At 46.2% G+C, this 24,278-nt stretch overlaps 1 long non-coding RNA gene across 3 annotated transcripts in view; it reads left to right on the top strand.

Moving 5' to 3' along the window:
• LOC110256106 overlaps positions 1–24,278 on the top strand; it is an 87,519-nt gene that overhangs the window by 56,030 nt on the left and 7,211 nt on the right. For all 3 annotated transcript variants that reach the window (XR_002337351.1, XR_002337352.1, XR_002337353.1), the window contains 3 exons: positions 3,873–4,011; positions 5,240–5,362; positions 14,247–14,525. This is a non-coding gene — a long non-coding RNA (uncharacterized LOC110256106). The remainder of the gene's footprint in view (positions 1–3,872; positions 4,012–5,239; positions 5,363–14,246; positions 14,526–24,278) is intronic.

Raw genomic sequence — 24,278 nt, 5'->3', positions numbered from 1 at the left:
GACATTGGGAAGATTAGTAACCACAATCCATTATATTCCCCTCACTAGTTGGAGATTTACTTCACAGAGTTAAGAGATCAACCCTATGGAGATATTCTATTACCAAAAATTAAAATAAAAAAATTTTTTAAATTAAAAAAAAAAAAGCTCAAAAAAACCCCCAAATAAATTAACGAACATTTACGATACTCCAGATGGCACAACACACACACACGCTGCTCTCCAAGGGGCAGAGACTCTCTGCCTTGTTCACATTGGCAGCCCAGTGCCTGGTACACAGTGATACACAGTGGACATATAATTAACATTTGTTGCATGCTAACTGAATGTAATCTGGATATTTAAAAACATTTTTTATGAAAGTATAATTGATTTACAGTGTTTCTTCAATTTCTGTTGTACAGCAAAGTGACCCAGTCATACAGCAGGACCTCATTGTCCATCCAATCCTTATGTAACAGTTTGCATCCACCGATCCCAAACTCCTTGTCCACCTCACTTCCTCCCCTCTCCCCCCGGCAACCACATGTCTGCTCTCCTTGGCCACGATGGTTTTTGTTTTGTAGATAGGATCGTGTGTGCCATATTTTAGATTCCACAAATAAGTGATATCACATGGTATTTGTCTTTCTCTTTCTGACTTACTTCACTTAGTATGAGAATCTCTAGTTGCAGCCGTGTTACTGCACATGGCATCATTTTGTCCCTTTTTATGGCTGAGTAGTATTCCACTCTGTATATATACCATATCTTCTTAATAATCGGCATATTTTGAATATTATGGTATAAGACTCAATCTTGTGTAAGTCCTATAGAGCATGGTGGTTTTTTTTTTTGTTTTGTTTTGTTTTGGTCTTTTTGCCTTTTCTAGGGCCACTCCTGAAGCATATGGAGGTTCCCAGGCTAGGGGTCTAATCAGAGCTGTAGCTGCTGGCCTACACCACAGTTCTGAGCCGTGTCTGCAACCTCCGCCACAGCTCACAGCAGTGCCAGATCCTTAACCCACTGAGCAAGGCCAGAGATCGAACCTGCAACCTCATGGTTCCTAGTCGGAGTCGTTAACCACTGAGCCACAACGGGAATTTCAGCATGCTGGTATTTTTGTTTTCTCAGGCAAGTGGACTGGTTGGGTTCAGGTCACAAATTCCAGTCAGTGTTCTGTGATTGTGGTTTTGATGCCAGTTCTGTTTTCCAGGTCTTTGCAGCATTATTTGGATCTGTCCCATATGTGTGGATCTGTCCCATATGTGTGCCACCCAGTGGCCAGTCTGGAATCTGGGTGGTAGCCTGTCTCTTAATTCACTTTCCAAGTCTATTGACTATTCTTATAAGTTCTTATAGTCTGTTTGTGACCTGATCTTTGCCTGTACAGTTCAGGAGTGAGCCCAGGAGTTCTTAAAAGGCAAAGCAATTCCAGAGTTCCCCTGTGGTGCAACAGGTTAAGGACCCAACATTATCATTCCTATGGCTTGGGTCACAGCTGTGGCGCAGATTTGATCCCTGGCCCTCGAACTTCCACATGCTGCGAGTGCAGCCCCAAAAAAATAGTAATGCATTTCCAGTAAATGGTTAATTTTTTTCTAGACCCAACAGGTTGATTATAAAGTTTATTTAGAAGAATAAACTAGCAAAAAATACCCAGGAAATCTCTGAGAAAGAAGGGCTGTGGGGCAAAAGCCACAACCCAACCAAGTATGACATATATTTTTTTAAAGCCTCCATCATGGAGATTGTGGTTTTGTTGGGCTAGTAAACAGATCATTGAAAATTTGTAGAAATCTCGAAATACATATAAGAGCACATGACAAATTCATATGAGTAGAGATGCCCCAAATATCCTTCAGTAGGACTGGCTTATGGATATGAAAATTGTCAAAAATAAAAATACAGTAAATATACAACATTAGATAGCAGCAACAAAAAGGCTGAAATAGCTTGACAGTCCACCAGGAAGACAGAATAACTCCGTATTTGCTTTGTACCTAATAACATAGTTTGAAAATATGTAATGCAAAAATTGACATAACGATAATGAGAAGTATACACATCCTAAGTTTTAGCAGGAAATTAACTGGTGCGACAAACAGGCAGAAAATGATGAGGTTGTAGGAGATTTGAACCATGTAATGAGATTGAACAATTCAACCTAAAATACATTATATCTTAAATATTAAATGCACGTGGAACAATTTACCTTAATTGATGTGTAGGGCTATAAAGTAAACTGGGGGAGTTCCCGTTGAGTCTCATTGGTAATGAACCCGACTAGGATCCATGAGGACACAGGTTCAATCCCTGACCTCAGTCAGTGGGTTAAGGATCTCGAGTTGCCATGAGCAGCAATGTAGGTCACAGACATGGCTTGGATCTGGCATTGCTGTGGCTGTGGTGTAGGCCAGCAGCTGCAGCTCCCATTCGATCTCTAGCCTGGGAACCTCCATATGCCATGGGTGTGGTCCTAAAAAAAAAAAAAGTAAACCAATAAATTTCAAAGGATTTCAAATCATGCAGAATAGATTTTCTGACCTCAATGGCACTGTTTGAAACCAAATAATATCATTAGACCATCTCAAATCACAACACATTGAAACACATTGAAAAAACCACAGGTCTGTAAAGAAATAACAATGGAAACTGGAAGATGGTTTAACTAAATACACATGAGAGTGTCTGTCAAACCGTGTGCACTGCAGTTGGAACCATGCTTAGAGGGAGATGTAGGGCACTGAATGAAGAGATCAAAAAAGAATTCCAGGATCAATAGTAACTATTTGTGTATCATCTCACGAAGGTAGAGAAATAATAGCAAATAAACTTTAAGAAAGTAGAAAAGAGTAAGTAATAAGGAGTGGAAATTAATTAAATAGAAACAAACTCATAATAGGAAACATCATAAAAAAGTAAGAGTTTGTTATTTTAAAATATTGATCAAATTGAAAAAACCCAGGCAAAGCTAATATAGCAATGAACATGGACAAATTATTGCTAAATGCAGTAAATACATGAATCTCACAACCAAATGTTGAGCAAAAAAAGCCAGGCTAAAAGTATATGCTGTGTAATTCCATTAATATAAATTTTTGAAAACAGACAAAATTATATATGGTATCAAAAGTAAAAAGAACAGTTACCTCTGGGGAGAAAGGAAGGAAAAGTGATTGGAGGGGATGCCAGGAGGGGAGCTTTTAGGATGCTGGAAAATTTCTTTTTTTTTGGCCACGCCTGTGGCCTATGGAATTTCCTGCACCAGGGATCAAACCAGTGCCACAGTAGCAACCAGAGCTGTTGCAGTGACAATGCTGGCTCCTTAACCCATTGTGCCACAAGGGAACCCCTGGACATTTCTATTTCCTGCGTAAATATTAATTACCTGGTTTTGTCCACCCTGTGATAACTGACCTGTGATAAATGACCTATGCACTTAGGATCTGTGTGCTCTTTGAAATGTTATACCGCAATAAGTTTTTATCAAGAAGAGACAGAAATCATTAGAAAATAGTTAATTGAGGAGTTCCCATCGTGACTCAGTGGTTAACGAACCTGACTAGCATCCATGAGGGACTCGGCTTTGCTCCCTGGCCTCGCTCAGTGGGTTAAGGATCTGGCGTTGCGGTGAGCTGTGGTGTAGGTCACAGATGCAGCTCTGCTTCTGCGTTACTGTGGCTGTGAGGTAGGCTGGTGGCTGTAACTCTGATTTGACCCCTAGCCTGGGAACCTCCATATGCTGCGGGTACGGCCCAAGAAAGACAAAAAGGCAAAAATAAAATAAAATAGAAAATAGTTCCTTGACAAAGTCAATGCAAAAAAAAAAAAAAAAAAAAAAAAAAGGCGGGGGAGAATAAGAATAAACCCGTTTCTCTTTTACTTTCAAGCTGCCTGGAATCTGAACTCAATGCTTGGAGACTCAGAAGCCACTTATAATCATGAAGATGAAAGCCACAGAGCACAGCAGATCTGAAAGATGGAGGGACCATGACCTCAGTCTTGGATGCCCTACTGCAGACATGTTAGGTAAGAAAAAATAAAGCCGTTGCCTTACATGAAGCTGAATGCTACTTCAGCTAATGGTTTAAGTATTCGGTTTTTTTTTTTTTTAGGGGGGCCGTACCCATGACATATGGAATTTCCCAGGTTAGGGGTCAAATTGGAGCCCCAGCCTCTGGCGTACATCACAGCCACAACACCACCAGATATGAGGAGCTGCATCTGCAACCTCTGCCACAGCTCACAGCAATGTCAGATCCTTAACCCACTGAGCCACAATGGGAGCTCCTAAGTATTCAATCTTTAAAAACTAGGAACAGAAGCACAATTTAATCCTAAATAGAGTAGGAGAAAGCAAATAAGACAAATTGATAAGGTAGGAAATGGAGAAACAAGAATGTACATTAAAACATTTAAAAATAAAACCAACAAAATAAACAAATCTCAAAACAAGCTTTATTTTTTTTCCCTCAAACTAAACTGTGTTAAAAAGAAATAGAAGAGGCTCTACCTACGCAATATAGATTTAAAAAGAAACAACACAGTAACTCTGCCGTGGGGATACAAAGCAGACAGAGCCTGAGGAATCCTGGACAACTTAGAGACCCTGCTGTTTGAACTGCATCATTACCTGACATGTATGGTGTTCCTGCTGTAACATCTTATGCAGTTAAAAGTGTCAGTGGCCCTCTTTTTAAGTCATCAGAATTGTTGCTTGGATTTCAGCCAGTCCTCAGGTTGAAAAATGTAACCCACCTCGTCTGGTGATGAGACACTTCGGGACCACACGTGCTCATCCTCAGTTTGTTGCTCACCGTTTAGGTAGAGCGCCCTCTAGGGGGAAAGCTGTGGAATGACAGGAGCTGCCGTTGGTTATTGTGGAGAGTGGAGGGTGACCAAATGGTGATCTAGAGATCAGGGCTTGCAGATCGAAGAGAAGACTTGGGGAGTTCCTGTCGTGGAGCAGCAGAAACGGATCTGACTAGGAACCGTGAGGTTGCGCGTTCGATCCCTGGCCCCGCTCATTGGGTTAAGGATCTGACCTTGCCGTGAGCTGTGGTGTAGGTCGCAGACTTGGCTCAGATCTGGCGTTGCTGTGGCTGTGGTGTAGACCTGCGGCTACATCTCTGATTTAACCCCTAGCCTGGGAACCTCCATATGCCACAGGTGCAGCCCTAAAAAGCAAAAAAAAAAAAAAAAAAAGGGAGGGGGAGAGAAGGCTTGGTGTTAGAATGTGCTCTCTTATTTCTCATAGTATTTACAGATGGCCACCGTGTCACACAACTGCTGTGGAAACATTCCCAGAATCCCATGTGTGTGCCCACCTTGGAGCCGTGTGCAGCAAGGCAGCCCTCCGGGGGTACAGATGGAGGTAGAGGTAAGAACGAGCAAAGTCAGATCAAAGGAAGGTGACTGAGATTCCCGAAGGTGTTTTGAGCCTGGTATAAAAGGAGTGGAGAGAGATTATTGATGGGAAAATTAAGGGTGTGTTGCCCACATGAGACTCACCATTAACAAAGATTTAGAGGCAACAGCAGGTCTCTTATGTGCAGCGATGCCTGGCAGACTGTCTCAGTTAAAGAAAGAATGGTGGTACCAGACTCTCCCGGCAGATTAGGGTGGACGGATTTAAAGACTGGACTGGGTCCTTTGCTCACCCACATTCAGCCTTGATAGTTTAATTTGGACCGCAGTGACCCCCTTTCCAGCTGTCTGCTTAATTTCCTCCTGTAAGTATCCACTGCTATTCTAACTTAGACAGTTTCTCTTCTCCCTAGCCCAGTCCTGCCCTTACTCATAACCACAGGCTCAATCTTTTCATCTCCCTCATTAACTTCTTCTCGTCTGAAATTCAGTCTTTAAGTTCTTTTGATCTTTACCTCACAGAGTTTCTTCAGAAAAACTTCTAAGCAACCAATGCAGAAATTCTCAGAGTCTCCGATTTCAGAGACTGTCTTTTATTTTCCATCTGAGCAGGCAAGTTCTGAACTAAAAACCACCTCCTGCTTGGTGAGACAGTGAGTGGGTTGTTGAAAACTGGTGGCAGTAGGTGATTTTTAATGGATCCTACATGTCTATTTCTACTTTATTAACTGTATTATGTTAACCTTCTTTAAGTTGCTTCAGATATTTGTGGAAAGCTGTGGGGCATAGATAAACTGAATGTGCAAGATGTTTTAAGAATTGAGGAGTTCCTGTTGTGGTACAGTGGAAAGGAATCTGACTAGGACCCGTGAGATTGCAGGTTCGATCCCCGGCCTTGATTAGCGGGTTAAGGATCTGGCCTTGCCGTGAGCTGTGTTGTAGGTCACAGACTTGGCTTGGATCTGGCGTTGTTGTGGCTGTGGTGTAGGCTGGTTCCCTAGCATGGGAACCTCCATATGCTGCAGGTGTGTCCCTAAAAAGCAAATAAATAAATAAATAAAAGATGTTTCAAGAATTTAGACTCCCTTTATCTGTCTTGTCCTTTGCCATCCCACAGCCTCTACCCCTGGCAAGGTAGGCTCCTTATAGTGAGAGGACAGCAGATTTACAGATTGGTCCTTTGGTCTCTGTGTTTTGAGATGTATCTTTTTATACACAGTTTGATTCATGTTCTTAATCCCAGCTTTGGTTCTTCTTCTCAACTGGCCCCTGATCTTGTTATATCTGGTTCTATGTCATGCTTTTATTTACTCTTTCAAACATATGGCCCTGGTGGAAACAGAGCAGTGAATCTACAATATTTTTTTGTCATATCCTTGGAGGTGGGTGGGGGCTTCCACGTGGTACATGGGTTCCTGGAGTGCTAGTCCAGTGGCACCTACTTAGGGGCCCAGGCTGCTGATTTTTGCAGTCAATCCTCCTGTGCTGTGCTCTGAGGGAACCTATTATGGATTACCTGACCCAGGTTGTCAGAAACACACACAAAGGCAAAATAGCTGGGCTAGGACACTTTAGGGAGATAGGGAAATAAAATCAGAAGAATCTGAGGCCAAGAGACCAGAACTTATATACAAAAAGGAATACAAAGACCAGAAATGTGGATATACAGAGAAGGAGAAAGTCCTTGGCCTTTGGATTATGTGGCTCATTCATAGTGGGTATTTGAATGTTTCTTGACATGGAATGAAACTTGGAATTGTGAGGAACGATGGAACATATTGGAACTATGTAGGAAAGAGTGTGAGAAATTACTTGAGATATGTAAAACCACCTTAAGAGGTATAAAAGATGTACAGATAAATGCAAAGAAAACTCTCTTTGCACACGTCTTAATTAAACCACTGAAAACTAAAGAAAAGAGAAAATGTTAAAAAGGTGCCAGAGGAGAACACAATAATTTCAGAAGATCAATAAGACTGACAGCCGACTTCGCAACAGAAACAATGGAAAGCAAAACACAAGCTCTGCAACAGAGTAAATTTTTTTAAAGTATAGTTGATTTACAATGTTGTGCCAGTTTCTACTGTACAGCAGTGACTTAGTCATTAGTCATATATATATATATACACACACACACACATTCTTTTTAATATTATTTTCTTTTTTCCCCCATCTTTTTAGAGCTGCACCTACAGCATATGCAAGTTCCCAGGCTAGGGGTCGAATCAAAGTTATAGCCACTGGCCTACACCACAGCCACAGCAACACCAGATCTGACCTGCGTCTGTGACCTACACCACCGCTCACAGCAATGCCACATCCTTAACCCACTGAGCAAGGACAGGAATCGAATCTGTGTCCTCATGGATACTAGTCAGGTTCATTACTGCTGAGCCACAACGGGAACTCTCTTTATATTAGTTTCCATTATGGTCTATCCCAGGAGATTGGATATAGCTTCCTGTGCTAGAGAGTAGGACCTTATCATTTGTCCATTCTAAATGTAATAGTTTGCATCTACTAACCCCAAACTCCCACCAGAGTCCCTTCTGCCAGAGTAACTTTTTACCTAACATTTTGTACTCAGAATATTCTACAAACTGAAGTAAAAATAAAGATTTTTTGGCATCTTTTTAGGGCTACACCCTCAGCATATGGAGGTTTCCAGGCTAGGGATCAAACTGGAGCTGTAGCTGCCAGCCTACACCACAGCCACAGCAACATAGCATCTGACCCGGATCTGAGACCTACACCACAGCTCACGGCAGATGCGGCTCAGATCCCACGCTGCTGTGGCTCTGGTGTAGGCTGGTGGCTACAGCTCTGATTTGACCCCTAGCCTGGGAACCTCCATATGCCACAGGAGCGGCCCAAGAAATGGCAAAAAAAGACAAAAAAAAAGTGTTCTGAGATACTTGTTTTATTGGGTAAATGGTCAAAGTACTGATTTGTCTAAGATTATAGTAATGCAAAGACAAATGCTATAATGCAAAATATAACCATCAAAAATTGCAACACACACGTAGGCTAAAAGGAAAATGAAATAAAAAATACTTGATTCAAAAAGAAGGCACAAAATAAAAAAAAAGAAGAAAACAGCAAGAACCCAAGAGATTACCACATCTGGATAGGTAGCATCTACCAAAAACCCTAGCTAGCATCACAGTTATAGGTAAAGACTGAATGCTCCTCCTTTCTTTTTTTTTTTTTTTTTTTTTTTGTCTTTTTGCTATTTCTTGGGCCACTCCCATGGCATATGGAGGTTCCCAGGCTAGGGGTTGAATCGGAGCTGCAGCAACCGGCCTACGCCAGAGCCACAGCAACGCGGGATCCGAGCCGCGTCTGCAACCTACACCACAGCTCACGGCAACGCCAGATCATTAACCCACTGAGCAAGGGCAGGGACGAACCCGCAACCTCATGGTTCCTAGTCGGATTCGTTAACCACTGCGCCACGACGGGAACTCCGCTCCTCCTTTCTTTTGAATTTCCTAATACTCTTATCATCCTTCCTGGGAAGTAAAAAAAAAAAAATTGTAATGATATGTGCTGCCATATCTCCCTGCACTATGCGTGAGATCTGTATATTCCTAAAAAGGCCCAACTATCCCACTTGAGAACTAGGTCTCATGGTCTTTCACCTACCCCCAAAATATCATGCTCGTAACTTTCCCTGTGCATTAGTGATTTTTCTGTCTTGGCTCTTTCTCATCAGCACTCATACATGTTGTTACTTTCTCCCATTTTAAAAGCTCCTCTAGGAGTTCCCGGGGAACTCGCAAGGTCCCAAGTAGGGTGTCATTGGCAGGTGGCTGTGAGTTGACCCAAGGCCAGTGGGAGGATCTGTGCCTTACCCCCTGGCCCTGGGCCCCTGCAGCCGGTCTCTGGTCTCTCTCAGCTGGGCCTGCAGCTCTGGATCATCTTTCACGGCTCCATCACTCTCACAGAAAAGACAAACCATCCCTCTATACACCTGCTCCCCAGAGAGGAAGACACTGGGTTTCAGGTGGCCAGCATAGGACCCTCTGGACCTATGTCTGGACCAACTGCCCCCTTTGTCCTCACCAGCATGCCCACTGTGGCTTCCCTCTCTGTGTCCCCCTCACCGGCTGATGTGTCCCCAGAGCCTAAGCTCATCTTGACCGAAGAGATAAGACTATACATCCAGGGGCCCTCGGTCAGCCAGGTCATGGGGAGGGCAAACGGAGCAGTGGGTCAGACCAGCCGTGGCTCTCGGGGAATGTCCGTATGGCCTCCACTCCCAGTGCTCACCGCCTGAGGACACCCACAGGAGATAAACTGGGAAGGGAGACCAGGGCCAGGGGATTCATGGCTAATGGTCCTACCCAGGCCCCTTTATGCAGGGAGCCCCTCGGGTGGGGGAGGCCTTCGGCGGGGGACACGGAGCCTCGGGAGGAGCGGGCAAGTGAATTCCTTCTTCACCGAACCCTCCTCCCTCTGTAGGCATCCCGTTCCATGCCAGATCCGAAATGCCCCATTCAGAGACAAGATTACTCTGGGCCAGGATGTTGATCCCCATGGGGTAGCGAAAGTGGGGGACCAGGAGCTGATTGTGGAAGAAAGAATTGGGACACAGTCAAATAGAGGGATTCCCAGGACCCATGAGTGGAAGGGAAACCAAAGGACTGGAGAGAGAAGAAGATGAATGGGGGTGAGGCTGGGTCCTCAAAAACCAGGAGATGTCCTGTTGGATTGGATTGGGTCTGGTTAGGACTTGGGAGAAAAGAGATGGGGAAATGTCCTCTCAGGGCCTCTCAAGGTCAAGGGTTTTAGGAGTTCACTTATTTGCACAGTCTCATGTTATTATGTAAGAACTCTGGGAATCTCTTGTCTTGTGTCACAAAAACTAAGAAGCTTCCTACCTGTGAGACTCTGCCTGTCTCTCATTCCTGTTGATAAAGTAGCTCTGTTCCCTTCCGAGGCAAATTCCTCCCATCCACCTTGCCTTCCCCAAGGATGTCACCCTGCTCTCCCTCTCCCTGCTTCTTGGTCACTTGGTATTTGATTCCCTAAAAAAGAAAACCCTTGGCTTGATCCTAGACCCATCTTTAACAGCCTCCTCATATCTTGCCTCCCCTTTTCACAGCGAGTCTTCTTAAAAGAGTCCCCTGGTATTGTTTCAACTTCATTATGTCATATTTTTCTGCTCCGCCCGCTCCAATCAGACTTGCAGTCGCCCATCACCTCCGATCGCCCGAGACGGACTGGGCAGTGGATTAACCAATGCCTTCCATATTGACAGATCCAAATGCCGCTTCTCCGTGCCTCTCCCGAAACACCTGCCCCTCTCGGCTGCCGGGGCATCAGACTTTCCGTCTCTCTCCTTCCTCAAAGGCTCTCTCTCCTCTCACTCCTTTTCTTGCTTCACCCCCTCCTCTCAATGGATAAAGGCTGTGACATACTCTAGAGTTACATCTGGGCCAGACTCTCTGCTGTGGCTACAAATCCTCGGCAACTTCATCCAGCGAAATGACTTTAGATATTTCTGTTTTCTGATAACTTTAAACCTATACCTTCAACCTTGACCTGTTCCAAGAACTCCAAGCACATCCATCTAATGCTGCCTTCCAATGGGTTCCTCTAGGCATCGGAAATCTCACGTGGTCAAAGTAGATCTCTCGATTCGTCCCCCGACTAAGTACCATGGCTTTCTCTCTCATCTTCTCTCACCTCCCTTTCTTCCTCCCCTGCCCTACTCTTCCATCACACCCGCTCTCAGCCACTATGCCCGCGCCTCCGCAGGTCTCTCCACCTCACCAGCCAGCTGGCTACCTCCTCAGCCCAAATTTCAGTTCCCGTGTAAGGCTATTCTCACTCTTTTTCCATAGCACTGTGTGTGTGGAAAGCGAGGTTGTTGCTAACCTAATAGGCTACAAAGTTAGCTCCAGTGTGAATGTCTCCTGAGTCTAGGAGCCTAAACTCTGAAGGGCGGTCAGATGCAGAGTGAAGAGATGCTGAAATACCTTGTAGACGGGATGCAGGCAGGCAGGCTCATCATTGTGGCCACAGAAATAACCTCAGCCATCAGGGGTGCCCTCAGCAGTTGTGACTGTAACTGATGCAGCCGGAAATCAGAGCTATGGACCCAGGTCTTGGCCAGGAGCCAGGCCATGGGGGGATCCAAAGGCAGGAACAACACAGGTGGGGGCATTCTTGACGAGATGGCTGGAGCTGGAGCAGGAGAGGGGGTGGGGGGGCTAAGGACCTGTGTGTCCAAGTCCCCAGTGGGGATCAATGCCCAGGGACAGGACACCTGGGTCCTCTTACCTGGATGACTGTAGGTAAGAGTCTTCCATCAGGCTGGAGCTTCAGCGTGACCAGAGAGGCTGCCACATATTGTTGCTTAAAAATGATGACATTAGGCTTGATGCCATCCAGCAGGGAGAAATCAGCTTCCAAAAGAGATCCAGCCCGAGTGGGGGGAGAGCAGGGGTAGATAAGGGGGCTGGGGTCAGCTCTGAACCTGACTCCCCTGCTCTCATTTGTCAAGTGGTTCCTCTCTCCATCCATCAGGTCTTTTACTTTAAATGCCCATCACGGGAGCTCCTGTTGAGGTGCAGCGGAAACAAATCCAACTTGTATCCAAGAGGATGCGGGTTCAGTCCCTGGCCTTGCTCAATGGGTTAAGGATCTGGCATTGCCGTGAGCTGTGGTGTAGGTCAAAGATGCGGCTCTAATCTCGCGTTGCTGTTGCTGCGGCTTTGGCGTAGGCTGGCAGCTGTAGCTCCAATTCGACCCCTAGCCTGGGAACTTGCATATGCCACGGGGGCAGCCCTAAAAAGACAAAAAAAAAAAAAAAGGACCCCAAAACAAACAAAACCCCACAAATTCCAATCACTTCCCCCATAACTAAAGCCCTAAATGCCAAGTTTCTGTGCCTCGTATCTTCCATCAGAGTCGGGGCACCCCGATGTGAACTTTCTGGTTTTCCCCACGTTCCCTGCCCCCCCATCCAAATTTTCCCTTATCCCCTTCCTTCAGAACTTAGCCAAATGTAGCAAAAATCTTTTTTTTATCTGAACCCCCCCCCAAAAAAAAACATAGCCCCAGCCCTCTGCAGAATTTGTTTAGTCTTTCTTGCTGTTTCCCTCCGGGAACTTGAGCTTTTCCCTGAGGCTGAGAAACAGCTAATGAAGAAGGAAGAGATGAAGGTGGAGATGGGAGAGGAGTGGGAAGAGGAGATGACAGGCGGAGATGGGATAGATAAGTGGTTCTCCACCAGGGTTTGGTTTGGTTTGATTTTGTTTAAGGCCAAGCCTGTGGCATATGGACATTTCCGGGCTAGGGGTTGAATCGGACTGAAGCTGCCAGCCTAGCCGCAGCCACACCGCAATCCAAGCCGCATCTTGAACCTTTGCCGCAGCTCGCAGCAATGCTGGATCCTTAATCCACTGAATAAGGCCAGGGATCAAACCCACATCCTCCTGGATATTAGGTTCTTAACCCACTGAGCCACAGTGGGAACTCCTCCACCAGGGTTGATGTTGTCCCCACCCCAGCCCAGAAGGTGTCTGGCAATGCCAGGAGACATTTTTGGTTGTCACAACGAGGGGGATGCTACTGGCAGCGAGTGAGTAGAAGCCACGGATGCCGTTAAATGTCCTGCATCGCACAGGACAGCTCCCACAACAAAGAGTTAGCTGATCCAAAAACACCAGTGCCAAGGACGAGAACCCCTAAGTGAAGATGGAGGAGGGTGTAGATTATAGAGCTGTTGATGGAGGGAATGAGGGAAGGGGGGAAGGGGATAGAATGAGGCAGAGACAAGGAGGTGGGGACAGTGGCTGCGGTGGGGGGCGAACAGATGGAGCACAGCACCTGGAGTTCTTTCTCCAGCTGTGCTTCAAGTCTTCCATCCCTGGAGGCACCACCAGCTGTGCTGGGAGGCTTGCCGAGCGCCTCAGGAGTTTGCTCTGTTGAGGAACTGGTACCCAAACTGGGCATCATCCTTCCAGCATCGTGGACCTGCTCCAGGGACGTTATTTGGGAGTACACTGTGAGCTCTGAGCTCCCAATCTCACTTCTACATCACTCTCTACTCTCTCCCCCTCTTCTTTCAATTCTCTGGCTCGTAAATATGTACACTGGAAGGAAAAGAATGTATAGGGGATTGGCGGTGTCTTTGGAGTGCTCGGTCGCAGGTTCAATCCCCGACTCAGATCTGGCATTGCTGCAGCTCAGCCTAGATCACAGGGGGGGTTGGGATCTGATCCCTGGCCCAGGAACTCCATTTGCCACGGGGCAGCCAAAAAAAAAAAAAAAAAAAAAAGGAATGTGTATATCTGTATGACTGGGTCATTTTGCTGTACAGCAGAAATTGGAACAACATTGTAAATCAACTATAATTAAAGAGTAAAAAATAAACATTTTTTAAAAATTAAAAACATCACTTAGAGTTCCTGTCATGGCTCAGTGGTTAATGAATCTGACTAGGAACCATGAGGTTTCGGGTTCGGTCCCTGCCTTGCTCAGTGGGTTGACGATCTGGTTGCCGTGAGCTGTGGTGTAGGTTGCAGACGCGGCTCGGATCCCGAGTTGCTGTGGCTCTGGCGTAGGCCGGTGGCTACAGCTCCGATTCGACCCCTAGCCTGGGAATCTCCATATGCCACAGGAGCGGCCCAAGAAAATGGCAAAAAGACAAAAAAAAAAAAAAATTAAAAACATTACAACAGAAAATCAAAAACAGCTGACCTCCTGTACTTTTTCTCCATTACAAGGGATGGGAGGGTATATATACTTCATCAGTAAATCGACAGCTTTTATTTAAAAAAAAAAAAAAGAATGAGAATTGGTTTAGGAAGCTTGTGATAACTGACTAGCCAGGGCAGTCCTTCCATGTGGGATTTTTTTTTTTTAATTTTCCATTCTTTTTACAGAATTTGTGAGATCAGCTCTTCCCTTTAAGGCCAAGTCCTTCAACGCATGCAGAGAAGGCCAGTGTAAGAAGATCAAGGGAGAATTCCAGCTGGCTTCCTGGAGTGCAGGTGCCCAGCCTTAACCTGGCACTCACACTTTTGCCAGGGAGAGAGTGAAGTCTAAATATCCTCAGGGATTAGCTCGTTTCCTGGGACGATCCCACTGTGTAGTCCCTGCTATGGGCAGGATTAACCCATCTTTCCCGGAGCCCCACCTGGAGGAAGGAACAGGCAATCCGGGTAAGTGCAGTGGTGGGTTTCTTGGGATCTGCTGGGGGATCAAAGGCTTTCAGGCTGGCGGGTACACCTTCCTTCTTTCCTCAGGCTCCTGCTCCTGATGCTTCTTAAAACGGTCCTGGGGGTCATCCCTCATCGTCCGGGCTGGGGAGGAGGATGCAAGAGCAAGGGTCTCCCTCGACGTCCCTCTGTGCACAGCTCCCTCTGTCAACCCAGCTGCTCAGCCCCATCCTCTTTTCCTTCTGCCCTCTCCTCCAACTCTCTCTCCTTTCCATCAGAGCATCAGCCCGCGGTGCATGCCTCCCTCCGCTTCCCCACCGCCCTCCCCAGTGCTCTCCGGCAGACAGGCAGGTGGTCCCGTCGTCGCCCTGCCCTCAGGGGTAGCAGGGGAGAAAGGCCGCGCCTTGGATGCCCGGGCCCTGGACCGTGGCCCACTTGCAGAACCAGTCGGAATCCCACAGGCCTTTGTGCTTGCGCAGCTTCACCAGCAGGAGGCGCCCCCGGTATAGGGGGACGTTGATCTCAAACTCCGTCTCCTGTTTGACGGGACCGAGCTCAGACACGGGTTTGGAGGTCCTTGCAGAGAGCAGTTCAGAGAAGCCTGGCTGTGCTTTTCCCTCGGAGCATCCTCGGGAGAGCCCTGGGTCCCGGCTGGAGGTGAGGAGGAACCGCCCACTCTGGGGACCCCTCAGACCAGCAAGCGTCTCTTCTCCGCCCCTCCAGCCGGGCAGGGACGCGCCGCTCTTCCCTAGGCAGCCTCTTCACCTTCTCTTTTCCTACCTGACATCCCGCCCGACCTCCTTCTCCGGCCGACGTCCTTCCCTGCCGACGCCCCAGGGTCCCGCATCCGCGCCCCCAGTGCCGCGACACTGACCTTGACTCGCAGCGACCTCAGCTGCTTCCCCAGGTCCGCTTTCCGGGCTCGCCCACCAGCCACAGCTGTACCTGTTGCTGGAGTCCGCCGGGAGCGAGTCCCCGGTGGCTGCACGGATCGAGTACTTGCCCGTCTTGCCTGGACTTGGACCTAGGGGACCGAGGGGGAAATAAGCAATTTATGGGGCTCTGAGGCTCAGCCCCCGAGGAAGCCCCACCCAGATCAATGACCCTGTGGTATCAGGCTCCAGGGTCCCCACCTCCCACCGACTTCAGACGCGCAGATCCCTATCGGCTACTCTCTGTACGCGGGGGTTTCTCACCGAAGCTTTAAGCTTAGCTATATGCGCCCCACCCCTACCCTCCTGCCCTTGGCAGCCCCTCCCTGCTGCCAGTTCCACTCCCCGCCAGGAGCGCAGCAGCAGCCTCCAGACGGCGGCGGCTGGACCCCAGACGGCACACCCACCCAGTTTCCGTGAATAAACGAGTACGGTGGCAACAGGCAGCAGAGACGAGGGAGGTGGAAAGATTGGAAGGGTGAGGGAGTTTTCAGCGAAGAGTGAGTCGCCGTCTTGGCAGAGGTGTAGGGCATCCTGAGGGCAAGGATGAGAAAATGCCCACAAGGTGAAGCAGATGAGTTTGTTGTCCAGACTCGGCAGCCAAGAAGGGGGAGTCTGGAATTCCCCTTTAGGTCCAGTCGCGAAGCTTCCATTGGACGTTCCTGAAACGGGCTTTTGGGGCCCAGCACCCTAGGCTGAGCACCTAGGCTGTGCCCCATCAGCATGTTCCATTCAGGGCCTGTCTCCCCGTCTCTTGCTCTCCTCAGCCTCTCTAAGGACACCTGCTGTACCAGTCCCCCCCAGATTCCTTTGGTTTGGTTTGGTTTGGTTTTGGTTTTTTCCACTTTTTTTGGCATAGGCTATACTACTTTTTTTTTTAAGAAATTATTATAGTTGATTTACAATATTCTGCCAAAGTGACCTAGTTGCACACACATATATACATTCTTTTTCTCACATTATCCTCCATCAGAAGTGACTAGTTATACTTCCCGGTGCTGTACAGCAGGATCTCATTGCTTATCCATTCCAAAGGCAATAGTTAGCATCTATTAGCCCCAGATTTCCAGTCCACCCCACTCCCGCCCCCCTCCCCCTTGGCAACCACAAGTCTGTTCTCCAAGTCCATGAGTTTCTTTTCCGTGGAAAGGTTCATTTGTGCCATATATTAGATTCCAGATATAAGTGATAGCATATGGTGTTTGTCTCTCTTTTTCTGACTTACTTCACTTAGTATGGTAGTTTCTAGTTCCATCCATGTTGCTACAAATGGCATTATTTGGTTCTTTTTTATGGCTGAGTAGTATTTCATTGTGTATATGTACCACACCTTCTTAATCCTTTCGTTTGTCGATGGACATTTAGGTTGTTTCCGTGTCTTGGCTATTGTGAATAGTGCTGCAATGAACATAGGGGTGCATGTAGTTTGGGGTTTTTTTTGTTTTTTTTGGGGGGGCCAAACCTGAGGCATATGGAAATTCCCAGGCTAGGGGTTGAATCGGAGCTGCAGTTGCTGGCCGACACCAGATCCACGCTGTGTCTGTGACCTACACCACAGCTCATGGCAACACCAGATCCTTAATCCACTGAGCAAGGCCAGGGATTGAACCTGTGTCCTCATGGATCCTAGTCAGATTTGTTTCCGCTGAGCCACAATGGGAACTTCAGGCCTTCTTAGAACTCATGACTGGTGTCTCACTCAAAAATCTCCAGCAAGATTCCTTCATTCGAATCTCTAGACCAACAGCAAGCAGGAGCTTCTATATCAGAGTTTTCCTCCAAATTCAGAAGACACATAGCTTTCTCTTCTTCCCCACGATGGAGGAAGGGCCTCAGAACTCGTTCCCTTTTTAAAATTGATGCACAGCACAGGGAACTATATCTAGTCACTTACGATGGAACATGATGGAGGATAATGTGAGAAAAAGAATGTGTGTGTATATATATATATATGTATATATACACACACACACACACACACACACACACGTGACTGGGTCGCTTTGTTGTCCAGTAGAAATTGACAGAACACTGTAAACCAACTATAATGGAAAAAATAAAAATCATTTAAAAAAAATAGGAGTTCCTGTCATGGCGCAGTGGTTAACGAATCCGACTAGGAACCATGAGGTTGCAGGTTTGGTCCCTGCCCCTGCTCAGTGGGTTGACGCTCCGGCGTTGCCATGAGCTGTGGTGTAGGTTGCAGACGCGGCTCAGATCCTGTGTTGCTGTGGCTCTGGAGTAGGCCAGGGGCTATAGCTCCGATTTGACCCCTAGCCTGAGAACCTCCATATGCCCCTGGAGCGGCCCAAAGAAATAGGAAAAAAGACAAAAAAAATAAATAAAAATTAAAAAATAGCAGTAAAAAAATAAAATTGAAGTATAGTTGATTGACAATGTTGTGTTAGTTTTAGGTGTACAGCAGTGATACAGTTATTTTTTTCAGATTATTCTCTATTATAGGTTATTACAAAATTTTGAACATAGTTCCTGTGTTACACAGTAAATCCTGTTGCTTATCTATTTTACACAGAGTAGTTTGTATCTTTTGATCCCAGACTCCTAATTTATCACTCCGCTTTTCCCTATGGTAACCATTAAGTTTCTTTTCTTTGAATGTGACTGTTTCTGTTGTGTATATATTATTTTTTTATATTACACATATGAGTGATATCACTTAGCATTTGGCTTTCTCTGACTTATTTCACTAAGTATAATATTCTCTAGGTCCATCCATGTTGCTGCATATGGCAGTATTTCATTCCTTTTTATGGATGAGTAGTATTCCATTGTGTGTGTGTGTGTGTGTGTGTGTGTGTGTGTGTGTGTGTGTTTATTACATCTTCTTAAGTTAATCATCTATTGATGGGCATTTGAGTTGTTTCCATGTCCTGGCTATGAACACTTTTGAATTAGCATTTTCTTTTTTTTTCTGGGAACATACTCAGGAGTGGGATTGTTGGATCATTTTAGTTTTTTAAGGAACCTCCATACTGTTTTCCATAGTGGCTGCACCAATTTACATCCCTACCAACAGTGTTCAAGGTTCCCTTTTCTCCACACCCTCTCCAGCATTTATTATGTGTAGACTGTTTTTCTGCTTTTCAGGGCCACACTGTAGCATATGGAAGTTCCCAGGCTAGGGGTCAAATTGGAGCCATAGCTACCAGCCTATATCTCAGCCACAGCAACGCCAGATCCGAGCCTTATCTGTGACCTAGGCCACAGTTCACCTAACGCCGGATCCTTAACCCACTGAGCAAGACCAGGGATCGAACCCCCATCCTCATGGATACTAGTCGGATTCTTAACCCCCTGAGCCACAGTGGGAACTCCCATTATGTGTAGACTTTTTGATGATGGCCATTTGACCGGTTTGCCATACTTCATTGTGGTTTTGATTTGCATTTCTCTTATAATTAGTAATGTTGAGCATCTTCTCCTATGCCCATTGACCATATGTATGTCATCTTTGGAGAAATGTCTGTTTAGGTTTCCTGCCGATTTTTGATTGGGTTGTTTGTTTTTTGATAGAGATATGATTTGTGTATTTTGAATATTAACCCCTTGGCAGTCACATCATTTGCAAGTATTTTCTCCCGTTCAATAGGTTGTCTTTTCATTTTGTTTATGGTTTCTTTTGCTATATGAAAGCTTTTAAGTTTGTTTAGGTCCCATTTATTTATTTTTGTTTTTATTTCTTTTGCCTTGGGAGACAGATCTAAGAAAATACTGCTACAATTTATGTCTGAGACTGTTTTGCCTGTGACCTCTTCTAGGAGTTTTACGGTGTCATGTCTTAGATTTAGGTCTTTAAACCATTTTGAATTTATTTATTTTCATAGCCACATCCGTGGCATATGGAAGTTCCCATGCCAGCGGTGGAATCCAAGCCATAGCTGTGACCTACACCACAGCTGCAGCAACACCTAATCCTTTAACCCACTGTGCTGGGCCAGGAACAAACCCTCACCTCCTCAGGGACCTGAGCCTCTGCAGTTGGATTCTAACCCACTGTATCAGGATTCTAACCCACTGTGGCAAGGACAAAGTCCTTGAGTTTATTTTTGTATTTGGCATGAGGGAGTTTTCTAGTTTCATGGATTTACGTGGCGCCGTCCAGCTTTCCCAACGCCACTCGCTGAAGAGACTGTCTTTTTCTTTTCCCCATTGCATATACTTGCCTCCTTTGTCGTAGATGAATTGACTGTAGGTGTGTGGTTTTATTTCTGGACTCTCTATTCTGTTCCATTGATCTATATATCCATTTTTGTGCCGGAACTCTGCTATTTCGATTACTCTAGCTTCATAGTGTTGTCTGAAGTCTGGGAGGGTTATGCCACCAGCTTTGTTTTTTGCTCAGGATTGCTTTGGCAGTTTGGGGTCTTTTGTGGCTCCATATACATTTTAGAATTGTTTGTTCCAGTTCTGTGAAAAATGTCATGGGTGTTTCGAAAAGGAATGCGTTCAATCTGATGATCGCTTTGGATAGCAAGTGACGTTCTGGAAAAGACAAAACTGCAGAGACAGTGAAAAGACCTGCTGTTGGCGGTAGTGGCAGAATGAATAAAGAAAGCACAGTGGAACTATTCTCTGTGTCACTGTAATGCCGGATACATATCATTATGTATTTGTCAAAGCCCTTACAACTGTACGAATACAAAGAGTGAACTTTCAACTATGGGCTTTGGTTCATAATAATATGTCAACATCAGTCCCCTAATTGCAGCAAATGTAGAACATTAATACAAGATGCTAAGAATAGGGGAAACCGTGTACCAGGGTGGGCAAGGATATGCATCTAAATCGGCAGCGCATCTGGGTTGTCATGCCTGAAGGGTTTCCAGCCTCTTTCCCCCAGACAGTAGGTGCAAATTTAAAGAATTTGTTTTCTCCTCGTAACTGAACCTCTTTCACTGTGCAGATGGCCTCCTTCTCTGCTCCTGTACAGTTGCTAATTCATTGACTGATACCCAATTCCTATTGGAAGATCTGGCTCAAAAGGGACAGAGGTTTCAAGGGGACAGTTTTGTTGTCCTTGGTTTCATTATTTAGGATATATCTCTCCTAAGGAAAAAAAACAAAAAACAAAAAAAACCGTGTCCACAGATGTATCAAGACGATCCTTAATTACCCTTTACCAAAAATATTGAGACAATTCCTGGCCTTCTGGGACCGATTGGTTCTTGTAGAATGGGTCATGCCTCTGCATCTCAGAAGGAGACTTGCAGTTAGGATAAGCCATGACAGATTCCCCAACTCCATATAATATGAGCCTCTCCCCAGTACAAAAATCAGCTCAGATAGAAGAATGCGTGGCTCTCAGCTAAGGATGAGAGGGCTAACATCCACAGGGACAGCAGATGTTGGGGTGTATTACATGACTTTGATGTGTTACAAAGAGCCAAGAGATTTATGACTACAGCTGCAATGCCAACTGAAATAAGGAGCAGGTGGCTGAGCTCCTAGATGCCTTGTTATTACAGTAAGAGGAGGCCATACTCAAAATTGAAGCTTATATGGGCATTAAGGTCCCTGAGGCAAAAGGAAACTCATTAGCTGATAAATATGCTAAAGCAGCCGTTTGTAAGTCTGTCCCAATCCCATCACCATCAGACAAGATGCTAAATATATTCAGTTCACCACTTGATCTCTCTCATAACTGAGGAAATAAAAATATCTCAGTTCAAGGCCCCTGAAGATGAAAAAGCCCGTTGGAAACATGGCGGACTTTTAAATCCAGCCTGGCAGACCTTGGAGATGCCCCGAAGGCCACTCGCTCTCTGCTCAGTCACTCCTCTGATCCTGTCTTCACGAGACTACTCCTAATGGGAGAGACAAGCTAAAGCACCTCGGCCACCGTCACTCTCACCTGGAACAAGTGGTATCCCCCTGTCCCATCTGCCAAAGACATAATCCTGGCACAGATCCAAAGTTTTCTTCTCAAAGAGTGGCAGACCTCCCCCCCCTTCCTAGACTCACTTACAATTGGATGCTTCTTATCTCAAGATCCACATCCCCAGACCCATCCATGAAAATAACAGAACCCCAGCCTGCAGTCAGACAGACTAGAGGATGATTCAGTAGGTATTTTCTTTACTTACTTGGCTAATACTTAGTCTGCAGAAACCAGGCCTCTTGGTATCCATCAGCTCATTGCACTGGACCCTGCTACCTAGGGTCTCATCAGCCCTTACCTAATCTTTAACCAGACTGGACTCATCTTTCATCTTAATTTTTCTGTTACCTCTGACTGTTTGGGTCCCAACCCACCTAAGCGATCTACAAGCACCACAAGGTGTTACAGTCAAAGACTCAGGTATACGATGCCCACTTCTAAAGGAAGCTCTGACTCTCCCATCTCACCTCACTCAGAAGAGGCCCTGAAACGTGAAGCCCGGTGATGGGGAGTAAACCTAGAGGATTTAGCCACTGCTAGGATGGACTTTGCATGGTCTGCCCAAGAGCTGCCGCCATGTGGGCCACGCAGGAAGTTTCTGAAACTCCTGCTTCTTTCACACTTTGCTCCGGGAGGTAACCAGGCCTGTGGACAGTCTCACCGAAACCACCAGCATCATCACCGGAGAACGGAAAGGACTCCAGCAAATTGTCCTTCACAACCACCTGCCAAAGGCGTCCCAAGGAGGTACTTGCTGGGTCTGTAGCAGCTGCCCTGCATCTGTTCCTCACCACCTCTCTAATGCCTGTGCCGTCCCCAGAAGCTCATCAGCAGTTCCCTAGCGGCCCAGCAGCTAAGGATTCGGCATTGTCACTGCTGTGGTGCAGGTTTGATCTCTGGTCTGGGCACTTCTGTACACTGTGGGCGTAGCCAAAAAAACAAAAAAACAAAAAAAAATTTTTTTTTTCATTGACTCAGAGTTCATCAGTTCACCACTGTTCTCCCTCCACTATTTCAGGACACTCAGCTTCGCTGTCCTGGAACCTTCTTGATTGACTCCCTTCATGCCTTACGTCTTGGTTTTACCCCCTTGTTCAGTCTTGCATAGATAGTATTTCTCTTGGTTAGTTTCTCTTAGGCAAGCACCTGATTTGGAACATCCTCCAACAGCTCAGTCTGACAACATGCTCAACAGGTGACTCACCTAACTTTGCAGGAGCATCAGCAAGTGTCCGCAGGAGATTATTTCTTAGACCCTGACTTGCCTCCTTCAGGAGGCTTATTATTACCTCTGAGGTGTCCAACAACAAATGATATTCACCCGTATTTAGCAGAAATGGAGACTGGCCATGTGGAACTTTACCCAAACCCTGCGATCCTGGAAAAGACGGAGAGTTAATGAAACCCCCTCATGCTGTGTGTCCCAGGGAATGGTTTACTGCAAAGAGTCACCCTTCCACGTAGGATTTAGGTAAAACTCGTGGATAAGCCCCCTTGTTTACCGAGAACAAAGCCAGGCACAGAGCCTCCAAATTCCCATTCTTTGGCTCATAAATGATTATCTGTGTTGTTTACCCTCCTGATCCACGGGAGCAAAATGCCAACTGAACTTGACCAAACTTCAGTTAAGCTTCTTGCCTCCCCACAGGATCCTGAACTTGGATTCAGTCCTAAGGGTAGCGCACATCCTTTTTCTCACAGTAGCCTCCGTCTGAGTCCATCACGAGTGACTGCATATAGTTCCCTGCACTGTACGGCACGATCTCGTTGCTTATCCACTCCAAATGCAATAGCGTGCATCTCCTTACCCCAAACCCCCGGCCCATCCCACTCCCTCCCTTGAGTCTCTGGTATCTGAGCCAAGACCTGCTCCCTGCTTCCTCCTCCTAGGGAGGTGGAAGCTCCACTCCAGACTGGAGTGAATACGGAGCTCCTTCTCCCCCAGGTCGCAGTCAGAGGGCTGTTCGCATTTGGTGCACTTTTCCAAGAACACATGGCATTTTTCATCCTGCTGCCAATCACCTGTTGCTGGGGGTAAGTTCCAGACAAGTGCAGTCAGGAGGTGGGGGCTCCCTTCTGCCACCCAGCCTCCACTCGTGGGACAGAGGCTTGGGCACAGCACAGGAGAATGTCTAACTGGTAGGTTCCCAGGGGGATAGGGGCAGAACCCCTCCCCCATGTGGCTATTAGAGTTGGGCAGTGAGAAACAGTGGTCTGTGGAAAACAACTGCCTGCATAGCTGAACCACCTACAAAGATGAACTGCCCTTGGTCATGGACTTGACCTCCTACCCCTCCCTCGAACTGTGTAACCTTCCCCTCCTATTTATTGTTCGTGCCACAAGTTCCTGCCGTAAACTCCCAGCACAGATTCCCTCCACGAATCCTTTATAAGCCCAGCATCTCCTCATAGTCGATGCTGGCCCATCTGAGCTCAGCCCATCCTTTTCAGATGCCTTAATTTCTTTCGCTTTACTGACGCGGCAGTGCACGTTCCTCCCTCGGCAAACCCAACACGCACCTAATTTTATAGCATGAGGCCAAGAAAAAGAAGAGCAAACTAAACCCAAAGCTGGCGGAAGGAAAGGAATAAAAAGTATTAGAATGGAGAGAAATAAAGAACAGAAAAACAATAGAATCAAGGACATCAAAAGCTGATTTTTTTTAACAGATCAACAAGATTAACAACCTTTAGCTAGACTAACAAGAAAGGCGAGAAGATGCTAATAACTGAAATCAGAAAGAAAAGTGGGACCATTACCACCAACTTTATAGGAGGGGAAAGTATTATAGGAGACTACCATGAACAGTTGTGTATTGACAGACTAGCCTAGATGAAATGAAAAAAAATTCCCGGAAAACACACAAATTACCAAAGCTGACTCAAGAAGGAATAGGAACTCTGAATAGAATTGTAACAAAAGGT

This window comes from Sus scrofa, chromosome 12 (assembly GCF_000003025.6).
Source record: "Sus scrofa isolate TJ Tabasco breed Duroc chromosome 12, Sscrofa11.1, whole genome shotgun sequence".
In the NCBI taxonomy this organism is placed as follows: Eukaryota; Metazoa; Chordata; class Mammalia; order Artiodactyla; family Suidae; genus Sus; species Sus scrofa.
This window is presented reverse-complemented; position numbering and strand designations above follow the sequence as displayed.